This window comes from Octopus sinensis, linkage group LG11 (genome assembly GCF_006345805.1).
Source record: "Octopus sinensis linkage group LG11, ASM634580v1, whole genome shotgun sequence".
NCBI classification, from domain to species: Eukaryota; Metazoa; Mollusca; class Cephalopoda; order Octopoda; family Octopodidae; genus Octopus; species Octopus sinensis.
The window spans coordinates 69,832,107-69,857,285 of NC_043007.1; the positions used below are offsets into that span (position 1 = coordinate 69,832,107).

At 36.0% G+C, this 25,179-nt stretch overlaps 1 protein-coding gene across 11 annotated transcripts in view; it reads right to left on the minus strand.

Moving 5' to 3' along the window:
• The window catches only part of LOC115217030 (echinoderm microtubule-associated protein-like 2), a 236,370-nt gene that overhangs the window by 192,853 nt on the left and 18,338 nt on the right, over positions 1-25,179 (minus strand). Inside the window, exon 1 of one of the 11 annotated variants that reach the window (XM_036507661.1) lies at positions 4,486-4,607. The exons of the other annotated variants lie outside the window; for them this stretch is intronic. The gene's annotated coding sequence lies outside the window, so the exon portion shown is untranslated. Of the gene's footprint in view, positions 1-4,485; positions 4,608-25,179 lie in introns of those variants that run through there. 11 annotated transcript variants of the gene reach the window in all.

Consider the following 25,179-nt stretch of genomic DNA (forward strand, 5'->3'; position numbering starts at 1 on the left):
CATATATGTGTGTGTGAGTGTGTATGTATGTATATATATATATACACACACAATATATATTTTTAACACTCTTGTATATATGGGTGCATGTGTGTGTATGCTTGCGTGCAAATGATGATGTAATACCAAACTATGATATATAACAAGATTATGAACCAGCTGTAAACAAGTGGAATAAACTCTTACCTCACTTCTCTTATCTGTTCTATTTATAACGTGCGTGTATGTAGATGTGTGGTAAGAAGCTTGCTTCACAGCCACACGGTTTTAAGTTCAATTTCACTGCATGGCACCTTGGCCAAGTGTCTTCCACTATAGTCCCAGGACAACCAAAGCCTTGCAAATGGATTTTGCAGAAAGAAACAGGTAGAATTCTATTGGTGTGTGTATGTTGTGGTGGGCTGTGTTACAGTCTTCTTGACACTGTGTGATGTCTGGTAGTGGAGAAATATTAGCTTGCCTGGAAACATATGACAGTTGGCAACAGAGAGGCCATACACCTCAATGAAATTCTGTCAGCCTCATACCAGCAAGGAAAAGTGAACATTAAACCAATGATAGATTATATATATATATACACATACACACAAAAGAAATTAAAAAAGGAAACCACACACTTACATAGTTTTAATATAATTTTGATATTAAAAATTATATTAAAACTATATAAGAGTGCGTATTTTCCTTTTTTAATTTCTTATATACATTACAACTCACCATGTGGGGATAATCGAAATCCTCTTTTCTGTTGCTACTATATATATATATATATATATATATATATATATATATATATAGATATATATATATATATATGATATAGTAAAGAACAGATGAACCTAATTTAGGTTTTGTTAAAGCATATCTCTAGAAAGTCATTCTGATATAAAACTGAACAGAACTGAACATTTTGGGGGAACTTTTGCTTACACTTGAGATCATGGTGCTTCCACATTCCTAGCCTGCAACCCAGATTGGCACTGGGTATATTGCCCTGGTTTGCCTCTGGATCATATCAGAGTGGAGAGTGTTTGTGAAGTGCAGTGCAAGCCTTACTGGACCTAAATTTTTTAGGGAGTGCTGTAGCAAGCATGGAAGCCATAGACAAGAACCCAGGTGAAGCCGACTGCTGGTGTAATAATCTCATGCATGAGTATTACAGGCATTTTGCATGAGCAATGATCAGTTATGGTCTTCCTCAGTCAGAAGTAAACGGCCATCATACAGTAAATTATCATAGTGCAGCTGAGAGAAATTATTCTTACACCCTCGACAAACAAATCCAGATATGGTCTAACTAGATCTCTATAAGACCAAGTTCACCATGCTAAGACTGGAACATATTCAGAGCTATCATACAGCTTAGCCAAAATAATTAAAAGTCGCCTAGCCCCCGTGCCGGTGGCACATAAAAAGCACCATCTGATCGTGGACGTTTGCCAGCCTCGACTGGCACCTGTGCCAGTGGCGCGTAAAAAGCACCCATTACACTCACGGAGTGGTTGGCGTTAGGAAAGGCATCCAGCCACAGAAACATTGCCAGATCAGACTGGGCCTGGTGCAGCCTTCTGGCTTCCCAGACCCCAGTTGCACCGTCCAAACCATGCTAGCGGACGCTAAACAAAGAAGAAGATCATAAGTCACTAAGCAAATACTGTCTTTTATTCATAATTATATTTTCTAATTACCTTGTTTAAATACTCACTGCATTAAATATGTTCATACTAAGTTTAACATTCAACACTGACTAGTCTATTGATGTCTCAGTCCATCCATCCATCCATTTACTTTCGGTGTAAACCAGTCAATTTCATCAGTCTTTCACTATCTTGACTGATTTCAATTTTTGCAGCAATGGGGTACAGAATAAAACGTGTAACAAAATACTACAAGAAAAGAAAAAAAAACACCTCTATCAAAGCATTTCCATAAAATGAAACATTCACACGTTTAACAAGGACCATTAACAAGGACACACAAGGACCATTATCCTATGTGGTAAATTATAAAACAGCTTTAAAAGTGACAATGGTTCAAACAAACACACAATACATGACTAAAAATGATAGATTTACAGTCACTGCATTCCAAAAAAAAAAGAAGAAAAAAGAAAAAAAACTGTTACAGGACAATGAAAATTGCGAGCCTATCAAAATAATTGATTGGTGTAATACTAAAGTGAAGATATAGTAGAAATCTATATGATCTCCTAAATCGCTTGAAATAGTATTATCTAAATGACAACTAAAAAATTTGTTGGTATGTTGATACTGAGATAAAAAAAAAGTTGAATTTGATAACATTTTGTTGCATTGTTTTCAAATTTGATGCATTTCTGAATTATAGATAAATATAGTTCTGAGTCATCCAAAAATCAAGTCCAGCAGTTATGGATGTTACGAAGAGATAAACAGTGATACTCTTCTACTTGTTTCAGTCATTTGACTGTGCCTATGCTGGAGCACCGCCTTTAGTCGAGCAAATCGACCCCAGGCCTTATTCTTTGTAAGCCTAGTACTTATTCTGTTGGTCTCTTTTGCCGAACCACCAAGTTACAGGGACGTAAACACACCACCATCGGTTGTCAAGCGATGTTGGGGGGACAAACAGAGACACACAAACATACACACACACATATATATATATATATATATATATACACACACACACATACTCGATGGGCTTCGTTCAGTTTCCATCTACCAAATCCACTCACAAGGCTTTGGTCAGCCTGAGGCTTTGCCCAAGGTGCCACACAGTGGGACTGAACCTGGAACCATGTGGTTTGTAAGCAAGCTACTTACCACACAGCCTCTCCTATGCCTATACTGTAAATTTTGTATATTTTACTTGTTAATGGAGAGCAAGTCATCCAGGGTGGAGGGAGTGGAAGCTTGTAGAGAATTATAGACACGCAGGTAAGAATAACTTAAAACATAATATTTAGTTATATTTATCCTTTTTGATACTAACCTGCCCAAGATTGCCCCCACTTCTTTGCTACAAACTATATAAAGTGATCTAAATTAAATTGGCAAGGAATTTTAATGAGAAATTTTATGTTCCAATTACCAGCTTAGTCATGACCAAGCATCACCTTCATACTACGAAGTTACTTAAAAAACACAGTATATCATCTGGTTCGGAAATGTGCATGCACAAACACATACACACACACACAAAAAAAAAGCTGAAAAGTGAAGAGAACAATATTCTACAAGTCAGCAGTGAACTCCACAGGAAGCACACTTTTCCAGACAACCTCCCATATAACCTCAAAACAGATGGACTAACATACCTCAAAAGACAACATGGAAGTGAAGTGCTCAGCATACCAAAAGGACTATATATTGGTAAGTTTCCCAAACACTTGAAGTGATACCCACATGTGACATGAAGTGCAGACTCTTTTGGATTCACGACCACTACATCACATCATACTTTGAAAATTACGCATTTGCAATCCAAAAACAGGAGATTGCTATGAAATACCCAGTAATCAAAAGAGACAGTGAAACACTTTGGAGCTGCAAGATGCAGCCAAAACTGTTGATGTCATATTTCTGTAGACGACAATCACATGCTTAACAGCTGCCCAAACATTTCATCAAGTTACTATTTCCCTATGTAACATGATACTGTTACTAAAAGAATGTATGATGTCATCTGAAAAAAAAAAAAAAACTATCCTGGAATACAGAGAATTCCCCCATCCCATCCATTGATAAAAACATACATATATAAACATTAGCACAAGGATTTTTGGTGGAAAATTCCCATCGAAACTGTCAAATGTAAATGGGCTTGAAATTGTAACAGACAATTTGTAAGTGGAACAGTAAAAATATGCAAGACTTTTTACAAGTTTAAAATGTGAATTTGTTTTTGTCATCTAGATGCCAATGATGGAGCTTTACATCTTGGTTAGAAACTAGCTCCTTCTTTACAAGAAGACTTCAAATAATTAAAAACATAAGAGAGGCACACACACATTTACATGCATTTATATACATACAATCACATACAGGCACCAATAAACACATCTATATATGTGTACACACACAAATATATACCCATGTGTACACACACACACTTGCATATTCAAACACATACATTTCATATTCACACACACACACACACACCTGCGTGTGGTGTGTGTAACTGCTGTATTTTAGTGGAGAAGTCCTTTTGCTACCTTTTAAGAATAGTGTAGTTGTGGAAATAGGAAAATACCCTCCGAGTCCCTGTGTTGTCTTTAATAAAAGACCATAGCTGTAAATATACTGTATGTGAAAATAAAATGGCTGATAATACCTGGAATACCTTTGATCATAGGTCTGTTTAATCAGGCAGACAACAGGCTAAATTACATGTCAGGATAAGGTTAGGATTAATGTTCAAACTTAAAAACAAAAAGTGCTGACAGCTCTTCTAATTTCTGACCACATAATCACTACAATTATTCAACAAAAAAAATATCCTTACCTTATGAGGGTCATGTTCCTGTGACAAAAACCTTTAAAGATGATCTTACACACTCCAGAGCTGAAGCAGCACTAAAAAAACTGTTTGCTTTACAACAGCTATACCAGATAATCTTTTAATGAGATATGAAGATTAAATTTTTTTTTTATCATGATAGACAGATGGCCAGAGAAAGGCAGAGGGAAACATGAATGTTCAGGTAGGTAGATATATATAAATATAAATTATATATATATACACGCAGGATGTTGCATAGGTAAGGCAGTATTTAAAGATGCTTTATATGTGAAAACCTAACAGTTATATGTGCAATTTGTTACGTAAATAAGAATTCTAGTTATAACAATAAGGTTAAAGCTTCAATTAATGAAAGATCACTAATTAATGATATGGAAGCCTAACTGACAAATAGTGTGGTAGCTTGTCTGTCAGGAGTGAGAAATGGGTTGGAGTAGATTAAAGCATCTTTTGTCCCAAACAGAATAAAAAGTCAGTTTGCTCAATGTTAGACTTATTCAAATATTAAGACACTTCATAGACACGAAGATATCATTAGACATATCAAAAAAATTATATCCTAACTCACCTGCTAAACATGAACAAGCTATTATGACCAAGATCTTTACAAATATTAAACCTTTTCATCAGTGAGGTGTAACACTAAAGCCAACATCAAAGACTGACCCTCCTCTTTAAAGTCAGAAAATACATAAGCTGCCGTCCTTTATATAAGTAACCCACAACAAAACTCAAGTGAATACCACCTCCTCATGAAACAGTGTTGTAGCTGTTGCTACATATAGACATACTAGACTATATCCAAAACACTTGAGTGATTGAAATGAAATTGCTCATCACTCCAACCTCTGACTCACAGATGTTATATATCTTTACCTTACCTTTTCTACAGGAACTACAACAGCTTCTGTTCCTTGGAACTGGTTGGTTCCATGCCATTTTCATTTAGGCACTCACAACCCACTCCTCTCCTTATCCATATTGTGTCCCATCATAGTCACCTTCCCTAACTATGATATATCCAGTCTTCCAATCCTAAAAAGTCACCCCTTTTGAATTTGCTCCTTGTTCATGTTTTTCCTGTAACCATCAACTTGTGACAATTCAAGTAAAACATTAACCACATTGTACTTTCACAGTAGAGGCGCAATGGCCCAGTGGTTAGGGCAGCGGACTCGCGGTCGCAGGATCGCGGTTTCGATTCTCAGACCGGGCGTTGTGTGTGTTTATTGAGCGAAAACACCTAAAAAAGCTCTACGAGGCTCCGGCAGGGGGTGGTGATCCCTGCTGTACTCTTTCACCACAATGGCGGTGCCCCAGCATGGCCACAGCTCAAGAGCTGAAACTGGAAAAAACAAACAAAAACAAACAAACATTGTACTTTCACAGCAGGAAAACATTGACTTGTAGAGATGCCCATACTGACAAACAGATGGTCATTCACATACACACACTGAACAAATACAAACTCAAACCAGAATATTTAAAAGCACTGGTTTCTTTATGGTTAGAAGTTAAAGGAGAGAAAAGTATACTTTCACAATGGACATTTGTAAAGTAAAATTAGTTTTAATCTCACACTTAAAACCCAATTCCTAGCTCAATTCCTAATACAGTTTCCACTACACTTATTATTTTGTTTATTCTACAACTGCTTTCTAAGCTGTCATGGGTGGAATGGTTTTTCTTTGAGCAGCTATTTTTAAATTTGAAATTCTAACTATGAAACAAGTCAATAATTGACAAAAGTAAAGAAACATCAGAGAGGTTTAACCACAAGCAGAAGTATCTTAAATATGTTGCAAGATTTTCTCTTGAAGGTGACTAAAGCATTGTTTAGAATAATTCTGATCTTCAGTAGATACCTCAGAATCACAAGCATTTTGGCCCTTGTATACTTCACCTGAGTGCTGAGTGAAGTAATGATTATGAACTGACAATGTGATCAGTAAAGATTTTGAAGAAACCAAAAGATACTATTGATGTACCACAAGAAACTTGGATACAAAATCTCAGTCCAGCGTTATAGCCATCAAAATTTCTTCCTAAAAATGACCAATTTCGGAAAAAAATACAAACATTCTGACATATTAACTTTTGCTTAATTATTCATCATATCTTCAAATTCCATCAAGTTTAGTAATAACTGATTAGAAAATCCTCTTAGCAATCTAATACTAAAGAGATACTCTCAAAGAAAGATACACCTAGAAGATAATTCTGCCGATTTGATAAGTCTTATCAAACACCATGATTAAGCACTTCAATCTGTTCATCACCAAAACAGGAAGTAAAATAAGGATTTTATCTTCGTGTCATGTTTTCACTAACAGTTTGAGGGGAAATAGTTAACAGGGAAAATATTTTATATTTAGGGGATGAAAAATGTGATACGATGGTACTCCTGTCATGTATTATGGGCATCAGATGTAGAAAAATAAGAGGAAGTCACAATGCACTAAATAATTTCTAGTAACTTTAAGAAAAAAAAACCCAAAATTTTTTAAGGAAAGATACATTTTAATTCATTCTCATTACTTACTCTAAGCTCTTTAAGTCAGAACTGCAATATTAAAAGCATATACTTAAGCGACAAACTGGCAGAATTGTTAGCATGCCAGGCAAAATACTTAGAATTTCAGTTCATGTTTTGAGTTCAAATTCTACCAAGGTTGATTTTTTGCCTTTCGTACTTTCGGGGTTGATAAAATAAGTACCAAATTACTGACCTTGTGCCAAAATTTGAAACCAGTATTAAAGCATACACTTTAAGTGAACTGCCCCTACCTCTTGGTACTTTAGTAAAAAAGGCTATCAAAGATATGCAATTTATAACAAGACTGTGTTAGTGCAAGTTATGTTGCAACCATAGACATTTCACTATGGCACTGTCTGAATATAAGCTATCATTTCTTCTGCTGATAATCATGACACCTTGTCGAGTCAGTTATGTGACATTAAAGAATGTAAAAGAACTAAAATGGTCACAAACACGAAAAGCATTAGATAAAACATGACTTTACCTCTTGCTCATCAACATTTGGCACATTATATTTCTCTAGCGGTGTGTAGATAATTCAATAATCAAGGCATCCAGATTTGATCCAAGAAACAAGCCTCATTGATTATTTAAATGTATGAAGGGCGGGTTTACACTATTGGATTAAATTTTACTCTACATAGATAATCACTATATCCACTCAGTTTTTACAAAACAGTGTATTATCTCCACCATCACCATCAGTCTCATTTTTCACAAATTTAAATCTTGTTAAATACAACTGCAGTTTTATTTAAGCTGGTTTCACGCAAACAAAACTCCATTGTTGTCAAAAGTCAATTTTTCTTTCCTTGTTGAAACTATTGCTACTACGTTTACTAATAGACCAGTTGTTGCTGCTACTAAACACCAACAACAATAAAATTGTTATCGTTGCTGTTGTTTTGTCTCAGGTATTTTAGTTATTGTGGTTATCTAAAATAATTACAAATGGCCACTGACAGCTGTAAGTTTTTTTTTTTCTCTTTTCCCCCTGATCCATGAAGGTTGTTAAGTTAGTGAAATAATGGATTAGGCAGGCTACTTGTGTGTGCATTGACTGAAATAGTGACATGACTAATGAAAACTGCGACTTTGTGAATGAAGAGAAGATTAAAATAGGGTTACTAAGTCCAAACATAAACCAGGAAATTAATACCTCCGAAGTATTTTCTAATTTTATATTTTATCCAGCCATATGAAAGTAAAGAGTTGATAGTTATTGTCACAGATGACTGGTCAGGTAAAAATATGAACTTACATGTCAAATGATGGACAGCGGTTTATTGGTACTGTGGTTATGACCATAACCAAAACATTTAAAACTAGTTGACAGTCCACATAGTTCTAAAAAGAAAATATTTTAAGGGGCTAATGAAAGGAAAAATGACAGCACCAGAGAACATTGTCAGAGTCTCCAAGGTTGACAAGATGCAGAGTGCAAGTTATCCTGATAGCAGAAACTTAGCACAAATGCCTGAAAGTGAGTGGACTCTACTAAAAGCGGTAATCTCAAAAGTCTTGTGAACATGACCTGGGCATTATTGTCGACAGCAATTTGCGTTGGACAAAACACATTGTTAAAATTGCCAAGAAGGCTGAGTGTGTCTTGGCATCACTTACCAAGTCCTTTGTGAGCCGCTCTCAGGCTATCTATCTGAGGTTTTATATAGCTATGGTGAGGCCTCACCTGGAATTTGCTTCACTGGTCTAGAATCCCCATCTTGCCCATGCAACCAAGAGAATACCCTCCATCAGGCATTTGCCATATTCTGAATGCCTTACTTCCCTGGGCACAGATACATTGAAACTCCGACATCTGGCAGCTGACTTGGCAGACACCCATAAAATTATTAACCATCTTACTAATAACTGAGCACCTTTTCAAATTCCACCTGTCTAACACCTGTGGACATGTTTACAAAGTCAGAAAACAGCACAGCTCCCATGACTTTCGGAAACATTTTTTCACGCTAAGAGTTGCTGAAGTATGGAACAAACTGCTGGCATCAGTTGTTAGTTGTCGGAGCATTGCATCCTTCAAAACTTCCATGCTTCCTGAGATTCGCCAAAACTACACCTGATTTTCTCCCCTCCATACACACGCAAGCATATATCTACTCATACACTGTTCACTTCCCAGACATTTGTACATTACTGCATATGCTTTATACACACTTTTGACAAGTTGTGGTGCACCTGAGCACTGTATACAATAATTTCATTATTATATATAAAAAGAACTAGGTGAAGGTGTTAAATTGAATGACCTTGGTTTCCACCAAACAAATTTCACTCACATGATTTTATCCAATCTTAGGCTGTGACAGCAAAAAGACATCTGCTGAAGAAGATGTAGAGTAGGATAAAACTTCAAACAATATACGAAGTGTATCACATGATTAATTCAACTAGCATTCCTTTAGTTCGCATTGCTGTGCTTAAATTCTTCTGTCAGCCAAGAGATTATCCAAAGAAAGTCACTGAAATATTTAGCTTTAGACCAGAGTCTTCAAATGAACTCAGTCAACCTTTGAAACTATTGTATTTAGATTGTACAGCATTCTATATTGCATTTAAATTGAACAGGTATCCACCACCAATGGATACCTTGATTGATTAAAAATGCTTCCACAATAGTAGTAACAATAATTTCACTATCTAATATAATATAATAAATGCGAAAACTAATTTCTGTGTGTCATACTTAGACCCCATCTCTCACTATTCAATGACACTCCTACTATTACTCATGATGGGGTGAGAGTAATAGTAGATAGAAACAGAGAGGGTGGTGGCGAAGACAGAGAGAGGGAGAGAGAGAGAGAGAGGAAGCAACTGCAACAAATTCTCCAAAACAAGTCAGAGATCTGTTTGCAGATCTTCCCATTCGAGGTTAGTCGCTTAAAAGCTATATACTAGATTAAAAGCCACCCTATTGGGAAGCTTTTAAGCTAGTCCTTTAATAATGACTAAAATATATTGAAATTACTATCTCCATTATTGGTCTGTTGCTTTAAAACTTTCAGAATAAATTCATCTTGGATTGTGCAAAGTAAATAGCTTATAAACCTGGTAATTCTACCATCAGCTAATGTAACTTTTCTTCACAGAGAAAAAGGTTTTAACTAAATTGAGAAAAAGATTGAGACAAAATTTTCAAATAATTATGAGAAATAGAATTTGTAATTTACAAACAACAATAAGATGGCCATAAATGCAATTAACTTTGTAGCATAGACTCTATATGTGCATTCGAATGTAGCAGGGACCAACTAGCCTTTGGCCACTGTTCGTATCCTGTTGTGTCCACTACTCTGGTGTTGACACAATTTGTCTCATACTCTGTTGTGTCAACTGACCACGGATAGCCAGTCAGAGACTTTAGATAGCATCATGTGAATAACCTTTTTCAAACCCTATTTCAAGCCTACTACTTTCTATAAAAACTCAGCTTTTTCCTCAATAAAATCTTAGGTCCCTGACTATTTAAGGTCAAGCCACTGACCATGTAGACACGGCCAGTTCCAGCAACAACACCACAGCAGCAACGTTGAGACTTACCAATTTCGTTCAACAGCATTATGGCAACCTCCATCTTTGTCGCCACCATCATCTTAATGCTGTCAACATCATCTCTCTATGTACACAGCTCAGCAAGCCAGGTTTCAACATTTCTCTGTTCATGAATTACTTCAAGGTTCAACAGCGAATATAAAACCTGCAAGAACTCCAGTACCAAGTGACCCAGGAAGCAGCATCACAGCTACAACCTCACGTACGACATGTACCTGTAACCAGCTCAGCATCATGGCTGCAACTTCTTGATACAGTATCTCAACTACTGTGTATAATTGACTACAAACTAGTACGCTTATTCTTGTGTCATGCACTTCTCACTTTGATGGCTATAGACTCTTTCACTGTCTACTTCATTACCATTCTTATATGTTCTTTACATATACATACATCTATGCTTACACACACATACATTTTGTTCTCATGACAGCCTGTCTATTATTCTGTATACATGAAGCACACAGACACACATTATATCAATAAATCTTCTCTTAATCATTCTACATGATTCTGTCTCCTTTTTCCCCTCTGGCACTTATACGTGCTATTCAATTATATATTTATTGTATCACTTATATATTTATTGTGTGATGTACTAAAGAGCTATTCTCGTTACCTCACATTGCACGGTCGCTACAAACTGGTAACCCTGATTTAGAACACGTATTCCTTTCCACAGTTCAGTGCCAATTTTTCATTTTACTTTAATGACCAACCATTCTTTCTAATTTCATATCTTCACTACAAATATATTTTCTTTTTATCGTTTATTTTGTCTCCTGGTCAGGGGCTATATGTAGCGTAGACTCTATACGTGCATTTGAATGTAGCAGGGACCAACTGACCTTCAGCTGCTGTTCATATCCCATTGTGTCCACTACTCTGATTGGTTGGTATTGGCACAATTTGTCTCCTACTCTGTTGTGTCAACTGACCACAGATAGCCAATCAGAGACTTCAGATAGCACCACATGAACAACCTTTTTTCAAACCCTATTTCGAGCCCACTACTTTCTATAAAAATCCAGGTTTTTCCTCAATACACATCTTTGGTTCCTGACCTTTATGATCAAGCCACTGACCATGTAGACACAGCCAGTTCCACCGACAACACCAGAGCAGCTACTCAGACTTACCAACTTCATCCAACAGCATTACGGCAACCTCCATCTTTGTTGCCACCTCATGTCCTTCTTAACGTTGTCAACATCATCTCTCTATGTACACAGCTCAGCAAGCAATTCATCCAGGTTCCAATACTTCAGTTTGTGAATTATCTCACCACGGATCAACAACGAATATACAACCTGCATGAACTCCTGTATCAAGTGACCCAGGCGGCAGCATCACAGTCACAACTTCACATACAACATGTACCTGCAACTAGCTCCACATCATGGCCACAACTTCTTGTGTACAAAATGACTATGAACTGATATTATTTATCTTACTTATGTCTATGAACATTCTTCTCACTTCTCTTTATAGACTATTTCACTGTCTACTTAACATCCTTAAACGCACACAACACACACACAAACTTTCTTCTCACAAAGGCCTGTCAATTTATTTCTGTATCCATGATGCACACACACACACACACACAATATCAATAAATCTCTTAATCATTCTACATAGTTGTATCTTTTTTCCTCTGACAAATATATATACCATTCAAATCCGCATATTTATTGTATCAACCATGAGATGTACTAAAGAGCCATTCTCATTACCTTGCATCGCATGGTCCCTGCAACTTCATGAGCACAGATTCAAGTAAAAACAAAAACAAAAAAAATTGTAAATTCAAATAAAAAGGGGACACTTTTAAACCTGAAGAAAATCATACTAAAATTTTAAATTAGGAGCACTGCCTCTTAAGTATTTTACATTATATTCATTGTTGATGGATTGATTTCACACCAAGACTATCATTATATTTTTTTTCAGAGCATGGATTTTATTCAATATACAAATAAAGTTTGATCATATATTTGATCTGAAAATTTACAGATGGCAAATTTACAGATTGACTGATGATGGATTTACAATACAATGTATTCAACAGTCGGAATTACAGGTAATATACTTATAGCTATGTAATTATCTGTGATGAATCTGCCACAATGGAAGGACATTCTCTCTCTCTAAAAGTACAATAGTTAATCTAGCAGCAAAGCGAATGAAAAATTAATAGCATTATTAAGACTTCCATCAATTTAACTTAAATAGCTTTATTTAAAAATTTTTTTTAATTATTTAGTCTGAGGAGGAAACCCAGTGCTTATGACTTCTTGAATAGGGTTCAGTTTGGACTCTTACAGGGTAGTATTTATTCTAGCAAGGACGATATAAACAAAGAGAGGTCAGAAGGATGGCTCCAAAGAAGAAAGACCGAAAAGTGTTTAGTGTCAGAGATGATGAATTACATGATCAGAAGGAATTTCGGTAAAATAACAAAGACAGTAAAATAATAGACTATATCTGCAAGCACCAGCATTCTATAGAATGCCACTAACAATAGAGAATGTAAGGCTACTCCAATATTCCAGGAACTCAGAGTGGGAAAAATATCAGGTTAGAAAATAATGATCAATATTGATCTGGTGATCAATAATCATAAGCACAATGCAGTAACCAACATTATGCTGAATGAACAAAATTTTGAAGTGGACAATTTTAAATGCCTTGGATTCACTCAGAGCAGCAACAATAAAGGAGATAAAAGTAAAGACTTGGCCTCAACTGCCTTGATGAAGCTGAATGTCATAAAAGCAATTTCATCAAATTTTCAACAAGCTTCAAACTACACAACTCCTTAGTGAATGATCTTCTGGTAGGGATACAAAAGCTGGAGGTTTACAAATGAGATGAAAGGTAGTATTCAGGCATTCAATTTCAAATGTTTCAAAAAAGCTGCTTTGCATCTTGTACAAAAAGCACAAGATAAAAAGCTCTGTCAGACAGTAAGTTGCCAAACATGTTGGCAAGCAAGAATTACTTGTTACTATATGAAAATGACAAAAGCCCACCAGCTCTGGCCATGCATTCCAACACAATACCCAGTACAAAACTAATTTTCCAAAGAACAGTGACAGGAGGATGAAAAGACAGAAAAAAAATATCCTACTCCGACAGCATAAAAGATCGGACAGGTCTCAACACTGTGGCCATTCTGTATGATAGAGGACAGGAATCAGATTGCTGAGTGCCAGTGTGTCTAAAATAGAACCCCCAAAATTAGCTTCACCAGTTATAGGAGAGAGAGATTTTGTAGTACGTGTGCATGTGGTCAACAAGTGAGATCCAGAGCTGTTCAATATAGAAAACAATCAAATGATTCGAGCTTGCACTCCAAAATCTTTACCGAGGACTAAGTCAATGGGAGGACTAAGAGTGGCTACAAGAGGAATCCAGGTGAGTAGATATAGAAATAAAGATGTAAATAAACAAATAAAACTGCTTGGATTAGATATACAAAATATATATACATATCACGTGATCACATGACCGACCAGGCTATCAAATGTTGCTACACATCGCTGGTCACAATGCGCTTTGCATTGTTTTAGCCTTCAAATGACGCCACCCCGCTGGCTAAATGAGCAGGCCAACAGAAGAAAGAGTGAGAGAAAGTTGTGGCAAAAGAGTACAGCAGGGATCGCCACCACTCCCTGCCGGAGCCTTGTGGAGCTTTTAGGTGTTTTCACTCTCTAAACATGCACACAACACCCGATCTGGGAATCGAAACCGCGATACTACGACCGCGAGTCCGCTGCCCTAACCACTAGGCTATTGCGCCTCCACATATATACATGTAAATAGAGAGAAAACAAAAACTGAAAATATTTATATGAATATTGATGGATGGTTGTTTGCTCTGTTACGTCAGTGGGAATCCTTAGAAGTAGTATACAGTTTCTGTTACTTAGGTGACCAACTTAGAAGTGGTGTAGAATCCGAAAGCATTGTTGCTAGAATAAGAATACATTGGGCAAAGTTCAGAGAGCTACTACCTCTGTTAGTAACGAAGGGCCTCTCCCTCAGAGTGAAAGGCAGGTTGTATGATGCTTGTGTGCAAACAGCTATGCTACAAGGCAGTGAGACATGGGCTGTGACTACTGAGGATATGTGAAGGCTTGAAAGAAATTAAAACCAGTATGCTCCGCTGGGTGGGTAATGTCAGTGTGCATATATGACAGAGTGTAAGTGATTTGAGAGAAAAACTAGGTATACAAGGCATCAGATGTAGTGTGCAAGAGAGAAGACTGCACTGGTATGGTCATGTAATGCATATGAATGTTGTGGAGGGAATATGTGGAAGGGGAGGACCCAGGAAGATGTGGGACAAATTGGTGAGAAAGGATCTTCAGACATTCAGCCTCACAGTGGGGATGATAGAGTACTGCTACTCCTGGCAGTTTGCTGTGCTTGAGAAGGCACATCATTCTAAGTAAAATTGTAATTGTCCTTGCATACAGCCATGTCCCCTGCATCTCTCCAGCTGAGTGTTCCTAATCTTGCAGGCTCACAGGTGCTGGTGCCATATAAAAACCACCTGTGCCAGTGTCACATAAAAGCACCCTATACACACTGTAAAGTGGTTGGCATTAGGAAGGCCTTCCAGCCATAGAAACCATGCCAAAACAGACATGGAACCTGGTCAGCTCTTCAGTTCTTATCAAACTGTCCAACTCATGCCTGCATGGAAAACAGACATTAAATGATGATAATATATATATATAAGAGCATATTGATAGGAAAAAAGTTCAAGATGAGATCATTCTTAAGAACCAAATAAACCTTATTGAGGCAGTGAGTTATCACTAACATGCTGGATAATAAAAAAATGACTCACAAAACAGAGTCCAATCTCATCTTTGAAGATAAAAGAATGAGAAACAATTTATGTATCATGTTCAGTCATCTGTGAGAAGTGACGACTTACATGTGCTAAAAATAAATTCCTTCTTCAGAAATTTATTCAAATGTTTTGGGCCGATTGAATACCTACCCCGTTTGAAAATAGGTAAGGATTCAGATTTAATCACAAACGTAAAATCTCAGAGAAACAAAGAATTGAACAAATGAATTCTGACAAACACTGGACTCCTTATTAGGATCTTTCCCAGACAAATCGTCAATTCTTGAATGATGATTAGAAGAAAATAGTGAAGGATGTGTAGAAAATCCAGATTGAAGGCATGTCATGAAGCCAGCTCAATGAAAGAAGAAATTAGTCTGTTGTGCAGAGTAAATGTAGGAAACTGAATTGTAAATCTCTTCAGGAAAATGATGAGAAATTAAGCAGGTATCTCTTACTGAAAAGGTGCCAAAATAAATGACTGAATGAAAGTATTCCACAGAATTGTCACAAAACCTCTGTACTTGGTACATAAGTTCCATTAAAATTTTCTTGATGACTAAGTATTCCCATTAATAGCTTCATCAACTCACAAAGAAGTTGCAGACAATACTACTTTTCTGAATTGAACTCAAAACAAATCAGGTAAATGTCAAATGATGTAATTTTACCATGGAAACTAAACTTATCTCATTAGTTGTTTGAACTGTAATGTTTGTAGTCATGAGGTGAGAACTTTGTTCCCCCCAGCCACATGGTTCTAGGTTTGATCCTACTGCGTAGAACTTTGAGCAACTGCCTTCGGCTAGAGTACCAAATCAACCAAAGCTTTTTGGTAGGATTTAGTATATGGAAACTGAAAGTGTGTGCGTGTGTGTTGCTATTTCCTTGTCTTGACATTGTGTAATAGTTGTAAAGGAGTCTCTCCATTATGCATGTCGTGTCCTTCATCCATAATCTTCCATGAAAGCTTTTCTGATCATCTATATGTATAAAACAAAGAATGTCTGCGTGTGTGTGTGTGTGTGTGTAGTAGGTATGCATTTCTACAGTTTTCAACCAATTTTCACCAAACTTTACACATTAATTATGTACCAAGAATGGTCATGCACAATAACATTTTGATCAGAGCTCCCACATAATGCAAGAAACCGGCCAGGAAAAAAGAGGTTTCACATAGGTTTTTCTCTAAAAACTGCAGTTTTCAACTGATTCTCTCCCCTTGACTTCTGCATTTTTCAAGCGATTCCCTCCTTTCCTCCCTTTATCTCTTTTTCTTAATGCAACACTTCCTCTCTTTAAGTCTCTCTCTCTCTCTCTCTCTCTCTCTGAAAATTGACTTCAGTATATTTCAATTTTGGCATGCATAAATATCTATCTTCATGCTATTTGTACATTCTCCCAACATTATTTCGCTTATTTTAAATTTTTTGCACTCCATCTATTTAAATATGCTATTTTGCATTTCTCCCTCTATTGAAAACTATTGTGATACAGCTAATAAGCCGAACCAATGAGAATTCAACCATGCCACTGAGCGTTCATGCATGGCTCAAGTTTTTTCCACTTGAGCCATTGTCTTCTTGAGCTTTATATGCTGAAATGGGGTTTGTAATTTCTATCTACAAATTGACTTCTTTGTATGATATAATATTGTTTCACTTTTATTCATTCACTTTTGTGTGTATGTTTGCGCTTTTGATATGTACGAGATAGTAAAAGACATTTTATACCACATGTGCATGTACGAGTGTGTGCAGGTGCATGCATGTGTGTGCATGTGCATGCATGAGTCTGTAAGTGTGCATGAGTGTATATGTGTGCGTGTGCACGAGTGTAAGGTGTGCATGTGCGTGCACAAGTGTGTAATGTGTGCGTGCACAAGTGTGTAATGTGTGCGTGCAAAAGTGTGTAATGTGTGCGTGCAAAAGTGTGTAATGTGTGCGTGCAAAAGTGTGTAATGTGTGCGTGCAAAAGTGTGTAATGTGTGCGTGCAAAAGTGTGTAATGTGTGCGTGCAAAAGTGTGTAATGTGTGCGTGCAAAAGTGTGTAATGTGTGCGTGCAAAAGTGTGTAATGTGTGCATGTACAAGTGTAATGTGTGCATGTACAAGTGTGTAATGTGTGCGTGTACAAGTGTGTAATGTGTGCGTGTACAAGTGTGTAATGTGTGCGTGTACAAGTGTGTAATGTGTGCGTGTACAAGTGTGTAATGTGTGCGTCTACAAGTGTGTAATGTGTGCGTCTACAAGTGTGTAATGTGTGCGTGTACAAGTGTGTAATGTGTGCGTGTACAAGTGTGTAAAGTGTGCGTGTACAAGTGAGCGTGTATGAATGTGTTTGTGTGTGTGTACAAGCGTGTGCATGTTTCTGCATTAGGTACATTATTAAACACGCAAACACATCTACACACGACAGCTGACATGTATGTCTGTATGTGTCTCTCTTACTATATGAATGTGACTGTATGTGAGAGTATGTACAAATTCATTCTTCACAACACCTGGAGCTGCTTTCAGCTTCCTTATAAAAATGATAACTGTCCAAAGTGGTGTGCTAAACTCAAATTGTCATTTATGCAAATCCTTAAAATTTACTCCACAAACATTGTTATTATTGCTGCACTTTCCAGTATCACCTGTTTCAACATAACTGTAATATATATATATATATATATATACATATATATAAACACACACACAAACTATACTGTTTTAATCCTGAGTAACATCAGGTTATATCTGCTAGTAGGGAAATATAACAAGTAAAGGGTTAGTGACAAGAAGCTGAAATGAGCCATGGAAAATCTGCCTTACCGAAAATTCCATCTGACCCTTGCACTCATGGAAAAGTGGCCATTAAAATGATTATTCATTTAAATTCTGATATTTGCTTTATGTATACATACGGTTATGTATATAATAAAAATTTGAATTACTAATTTGTTTTCTATTTTCAGCAGCATTCATTACCAAATAATACTTCATTGATATCTATTATAATGATTACATTAGCATGAGAACATGTTCCATGGTTTGTGGACGTTTTTGTATAGCTTGTACAGAAACCTTATCAAATACTAACTCTAAATCTTATTACCGTTTTGTATATAAAGTATAGTAAGCAGAAAAGCAAATACCAAATGAATAAGAACGGACAACTACATTGTGCTACTAATTGCAAAACCATACATTACCAGGTTTTACAACGTGTATTGCAATGTGCATCAGATTTCTTTCTTAGTATAACGTTGAACAATACTATATTGTAATATTTTTCTGTTGCCTTTGTAAGAAAGTAAATTCACAAATATCAATATTATTTGTTTAGTGAAAGTGATAGACAATTAAGGTTGTAGTTATGGTACCAGTTATGTTTGGTACCACAAGGTTTAGTAGTTTAAATACAACTAATTAAGTGAGGTTAATAAATTAATACTAGTTATATTGTGAAGATTTCATCAATCACTATATGTCCTCCTCAGCAGCACTATCATCAACAGTATGAAAATTATCTCTAATTACCCTTTCTAGCTAATTAATGTACCTCAAGGTTCAGTTATATGCTAGTTCTTTGTCTTCTCTGCAGCAATGACCTAGTCACTGATACTTTTAAACACGCACACACACACACACACACACACTGATTATAGTACCCTTTAAACTTCCATACACAGGTCAACGTAAACCTAAATTTGTCAACTAGGTCTCCATAAACAAATCCCAATGAGGATATGGCAACCCAGTCCTCAACAAAGACAATAGCTATATAAGCGCAGAAGTGGCTGTGTGGTAAGTAACTTGCTAACCAACCACATGGTTCCGGGTTCAATCTCACTGCGTGGCATCTTGGGCAAGTGTCTTCTGCTATAGCCTCGGGCCGACCAAAGCCTTGTGAGTGGATTTGGTAGACGGAAACTGAAAGAAGCCCGTCATATATATGTTTATATATATGTGTGTATGTTTGTGTGTCTGTGTTTGTCCCTCTAGCATTGCTTGACAACCGATACTGGTGTGCTTATGTCCCTGTCACTTAGCGATTCGGCAAAAGAGACTGATAGAATAAGTACTGGGCTTACAAAGAATAAGTCCCAGGGTCGATTTGCTCGACTAAAGGCGGTACTCCAGCATGGCCACAGTCAAAATGACTGAAACAAGTAAAAGAGTAAAGGAAACAGACATGTAGTGCACCACTCACTCCTATACACAGCTGAAAAAAAACTATCAAATCACACCTGCTGAGGTTCATAATATTTGATAATCTCTAATGGTGACTACAAAACCAGGACATTTTCAAAACTGGCGGTTAATTGGCAAAAATGACAATCCCCAAATATAACAATGAAAATATAATACTGAATAGTTGTTAGCTTTCAACAAGTGTGACTCACACCATACTTAACAGTGTAGGAGGACAGTTACACAAACCACAAACATCCTAGACTTATCTAAAGAAGGTAATTTAACTGAATGACAAAGAGATTCTCTGACTCCCAACAACTACTAGCACACAAATGATTTTATCTCTTGCTTGGTTCTTCTGAAAATACATACTACACCCATTACTTATCTAATTCTAACTGCACCCAGTTTTATGCCTTTCCATCAACCTCTTCAAACTCTACTTAAATCTTGGCTCAATCCTTTCTTTCAGTAACTACAGCCTTTTGGAACTTCATTTTCTCTACAGACAGTCTACAAAAGTTCAAATTATATAACCACATCAACATTACCATGCTTGGAAAATCACATTCATCCGACAACACTGATAAAATGATTCAATATGAGTGGCTTCCATTGCTTTCAAACTTAGTTTTTCTCCAGTCACATATCAAAAATAATAGTTTTTCACCAATCAAATATCTTTTTCTACACCGTTGAACTTATTTCTACTCTGGAATTGAAAGTGTAACTTAAAGGACAGAAAGGCTGTTAACATGTTTTCTAAGGTCAGTTGTGCCTTTATCTCAGAAACAGAATACTATTACATAATCACTAGATAGTACCTCTCAGCCCCAAAATTCCAGACTTCTGTACAACTTTCATATCAGATAATACACTTTTTTAAGCCACTTTACTCTTCACAAAAATTTATAGGAAAAAAAAACTCAACATAACAGTTCTCTGCCTTTGTAAATATGTAATCTTCTGCTTAAGTACAATATAATTATGAAGATGATGGAAACGGAAATGTTCAATAGTCAGAACACCAGTGAGTTCAAATAGCCATCATTTCATTTGTTTAATCAATAAAACAAATAATAGTCATTCTCTCTCTCTCACCGGATAACAATGTACCTCCTCTACAACAAGATACCTGTTTCTGTCTCTGTTACACTAACTTTTCATCATTTGGGACAAGATCACTCTCCTCTCAAATGGTTTTTGTCTTGCATGTTATTTGGTGACCCTGCTTGTGCTTGTGCTGGTGCCATGTAAAAAGCACTCAGTTCACTCTGTGGGATGGTTAGTGTTAGGAAAAAAACATGCCAAAACAGATACTGAAGCCTGGTGTAGTCTTCTGCCTTGCCAGCTCCTGTAAAATCATCTAACCCATGCCCAGCATGGAAAGCAGCCATTAATTGGTGAATGATGATACTGGAAGGATTCAATCACATTGTGCCCAATAAAAGAAATGCTTAATTTCTTTTAAGTTCTCAGCAAATATTTTGGAATATCCATGCATATCATTTATTTTTACTTATAAATCTTTTTTTTTTAATTATTTAATTATTTTTAGCATTCATTTATGGTAATAATTCATAGATTCTAATTTGCATGCTTTTTGGGGCAACAGTTTTCCCCAAATAACAGCTATGGCTAGTACACAGGACATGAACTATCTTGGTTTTGTATGTGAGAGACACTAATGAAGCTTCCATTTGGAGAAGGGCACATCCCTACTCATTGAAAGAATGTTGCAATAAGTTTTAAGGTCACTAATTTAGAAATATGGAGGTTAGTCTATTAAGTTAACTCCTGTATTTTATTTTATTAATTCCAGAAGGACAAACAGTAAAGTTAACTTCAGCAGGATTTGAACTCAGAATACAAAGAGCTAGAACAAATACTGCAAGGCATTTTGTCTAATGCTCTCATGGTTCTGCCAATCCATCCCTCTAGTTTATAGTAACAATAATAGCAATATAACAATAAGAACAGTGGTGACAATGTTTAAAGGCTAGAGTGCCAACATAAATAAGGACACAGGCTTTGAAAGTAAGGCAGTTAAGAGATAAATAGAAAAGGCTAAAACTGTGTTTATGTATATGTGTGCATGTATGACTACATGTGTACAAAATTGAAAGAAGTAAAACAGAAGCAGTATATATATATATATATATATATATATATGCAAAACATAAATAATAACTTAAGACTAGTTTCTAAAAATAAAATAATTTCTGAAAACAGAGAAAGCAGAGGGGAAGCAGTTTGGAATTTGATATCGAGATTACATGAATATAGGTCAAACGATGTGGACTAGAATTATAGAAATGTCCTAATTATTTCAATTGCATATATGTGCAAAGACAAGAAAACTGTGGCAACAGTGAATTCCACGGAATTATGAAATTATTTTTTAATCTGAAAGGATCATTAAGAGCAAAGTAAAATTCCAGCATTAAACAGAAGAAACAAATCTAAATCTGGCAAAAAAAAAAAAAAAAAATGGTCTGATGCAAGTAAATTTGCCCACAAAGAAATAAAACAAAATTCAGATATTTATTTCTCCATAAAGTAAACCAAGTCAATGCAGAACTGTGTCTCACAGTCAGAAGTACAAAATTCCTGCTGTGGATGCATGCCTTTGACCATTTGCAAAAAGAGATTTCTGAAAGAGTTTAGTTTTGTATTAAGTATAAACAAATATTTAAGAAATAACTAATCAACACCTAAACTTGAAAAAGAAAAACATTTTGATAAATTGGCTAAATCATTCAAACAGCAGACAAAAGACCTACAATATTTAGTCGCAACCATATATGTCCTGAGTTCAAATCATCCTGATACCATCCTTACCTTTCATCTTTCTAAGGTTGATAAAGTACCAGTCAAGTACTGGGGCATTGGGTGATTCCTATAATATTTTCAAAATGTGAATGGAATTATAATAGACAGTTTTTATAATGGAAATTTATGTCAAATGTTAATGTGAGAGGAACATTTTCAAACTCACAATCATCATCACAACCCTTTTTTACCCTTCAGACATGGATAAAGACACAGAATCCTCTTTTATCAGTTTTACAAGTCCACCTTGGCAATTCATCAGAAAAGTAAATTATCAGCCAAAAGGTCAAATATTCATCTCCAATGACTGTATAATTTACAAAGACAATTCTCATTGACCCAGTTCTTCAAATTGGGAATAGTTACAGTCAGCTGTGGTGTAGCAGAATTGACAAGCAAGCACAATAGTAGACAAGCTAGCCAAAAGAGATGCCCTTTGACTGCTTAACAATAAGGAAACTGAACTATGCTCCAGGATATATCATTATTGCCTATGCAGGACATCTGATGGAATGAGCTGAACAAGTATTCATTATGGTATATTGACTCTCCTTACATTTGGCTGTTGTCTTGCTTGGGTTCTACTCTTCCACATGTCTTCTACTGACACTAAAAAAATCTCATCTAACTTGGGGATTACTGAATCACAGGAAATAAACACAATTTTATCTAAGTATACCCTAATTAATTTCTGCAGTCTGCACTAAACCATCCCTCTACCACTTCTGCTTCACACATGTTCACCTTACTAAAAAGGAGAACGTATTTATAATAGATATTTAATATTTTCTGTTACAATAAGCACAGTATACTGCATGACAAAAAATAATTTATGAGCAAACTACACGTGTACAATACACATTGTAGTTTAGGTTAGAACCCAGTTTAACATAACATTTCCAAAACATCTTTATTTCTGACAGGTAAGTGATGTGAAATAAATGAAATTGTCCTATTAGCCAAGCACACAAATGTTTGTAGCAAACTTGGAATCAAAATAAGTCCAATAGACATCTATTCCATCATTTTCCTAGACAGTAAAATAATAATATAGGTTACAGCCATCAAGTAGTACAAACATCAAACTTGTTACATGTCACCATATTAATGTTTTTGGTATTTTTCATCATCCATAATTATTCTAGGCAAAATAAAATGAGTGAAAGATGATGAAATATATATCTGCATATATTATAGAAAAAGGAAAAAAAAAAAAAAGGAGTGCCAGAGAACAAAAGTAAGATTTTTTTTATGATAAGCTTGACTTTGTTTCTCAGTTGGAACCAAAGATGTTAAGATATTTCTTCAATCTATTTATATGGTTTTCTATTGAATGTTCCAGAAAATTTTTAAATAAGCACAAACTTATTTAAAGAAAAGTAGAATAGATTGATTTCTAGGTATTGTATTCATTTATTGGTTGCTCTCCGACAGGTTTGTGATCAAGTCTGTGACAGTGAGGATCTCCAGGGACCTGAGCCCCACTACCAGACGACATCCCTGCTCACTACTATTGAGATGGAGATGGCTATCTGCAAGTGCAAGCTCCATGGGTGACTGTTCCAGAGCTTCTCCCTCACCATCTTCCAAGACAACACTTTTTCCATTTTTCCACTAAGACCATGATGCAGACTGACAAGTCTTTTTAGATATTTCTTTGCTGTGGGGAAGACGAAAGATAAGATGATCTAGGCAGGGCCTGCCATCAAATTTAGAAAACTATTTCCAAACACACTACGAGACAAATATCTTTGATCATTTGTCTATTGAATTAAGGTTCGTCCAGAGTAACCATTATTAGTAAGAGGATTCATCTGTTCAGAATAAAGTGTTTTGCTCAAGGACACAAAGCATCACCGGGAATCGAACTCACAACCTTACAATCGTGAGCCGAATGCCCTAACCACTAAGCCATGCACCTTCACTCCAATAATTTACATGTAAATATCCATATTTACACACCATCTAATCCAGTGGTACTCAACCATTTTTTGCCCATGGATCCTTTTGATTATTATTTTGTTCTACCAGACTGCCATAGTCATTCAAGGTGCATAAAAACAACATTTTGCTGTCTTTTTTATAATTACATAGGATTAGTTTTTTAAAAATTTAAATATTTTGTGTTGTTGAAGTATAAGCAATTTATTGCACATAAATATTAACAAATTCTTATATTGACTCCCAAGGGCCAAATAAACTCCAGTTGAGGATTACTGATGTAATTATTTGTTAAAAAGAAAAGTATTTTTCCATGATTTATTCAAAAGTAGTAGCATGATCAGCAAGCACTTCAAAATATGATTGAGATTTAGTTTGAATATCTAGTAAAAAAAAAATGCTGACAGGAAAGGCATTAGAAATAGAATCCAGCTATACAAAGTGTGATGGTGACGTGTCAAAACACCAGAGATGAGCTGCTTTTTAACCTTTTCATTACTGTATTTATTTTGAGAGGCTGTGTTTCTCTCAATTATTTTAGATACTAGGCGCAGGAGTGGCTGTGTGGTAAATAACTTGCTTACCAACCGCATGGTTCAGGGTTCATTCCCACTGCGTGGCACCTTCTACTATAACCTCGGGCCAACCAAAGCCTTGTTAGTTGTAGACAGAAACTGTAAAAGCCCGTTGTATATATGTATATATGTATGTGTCTGTGTGTTTGTCCCCACAACATCACTT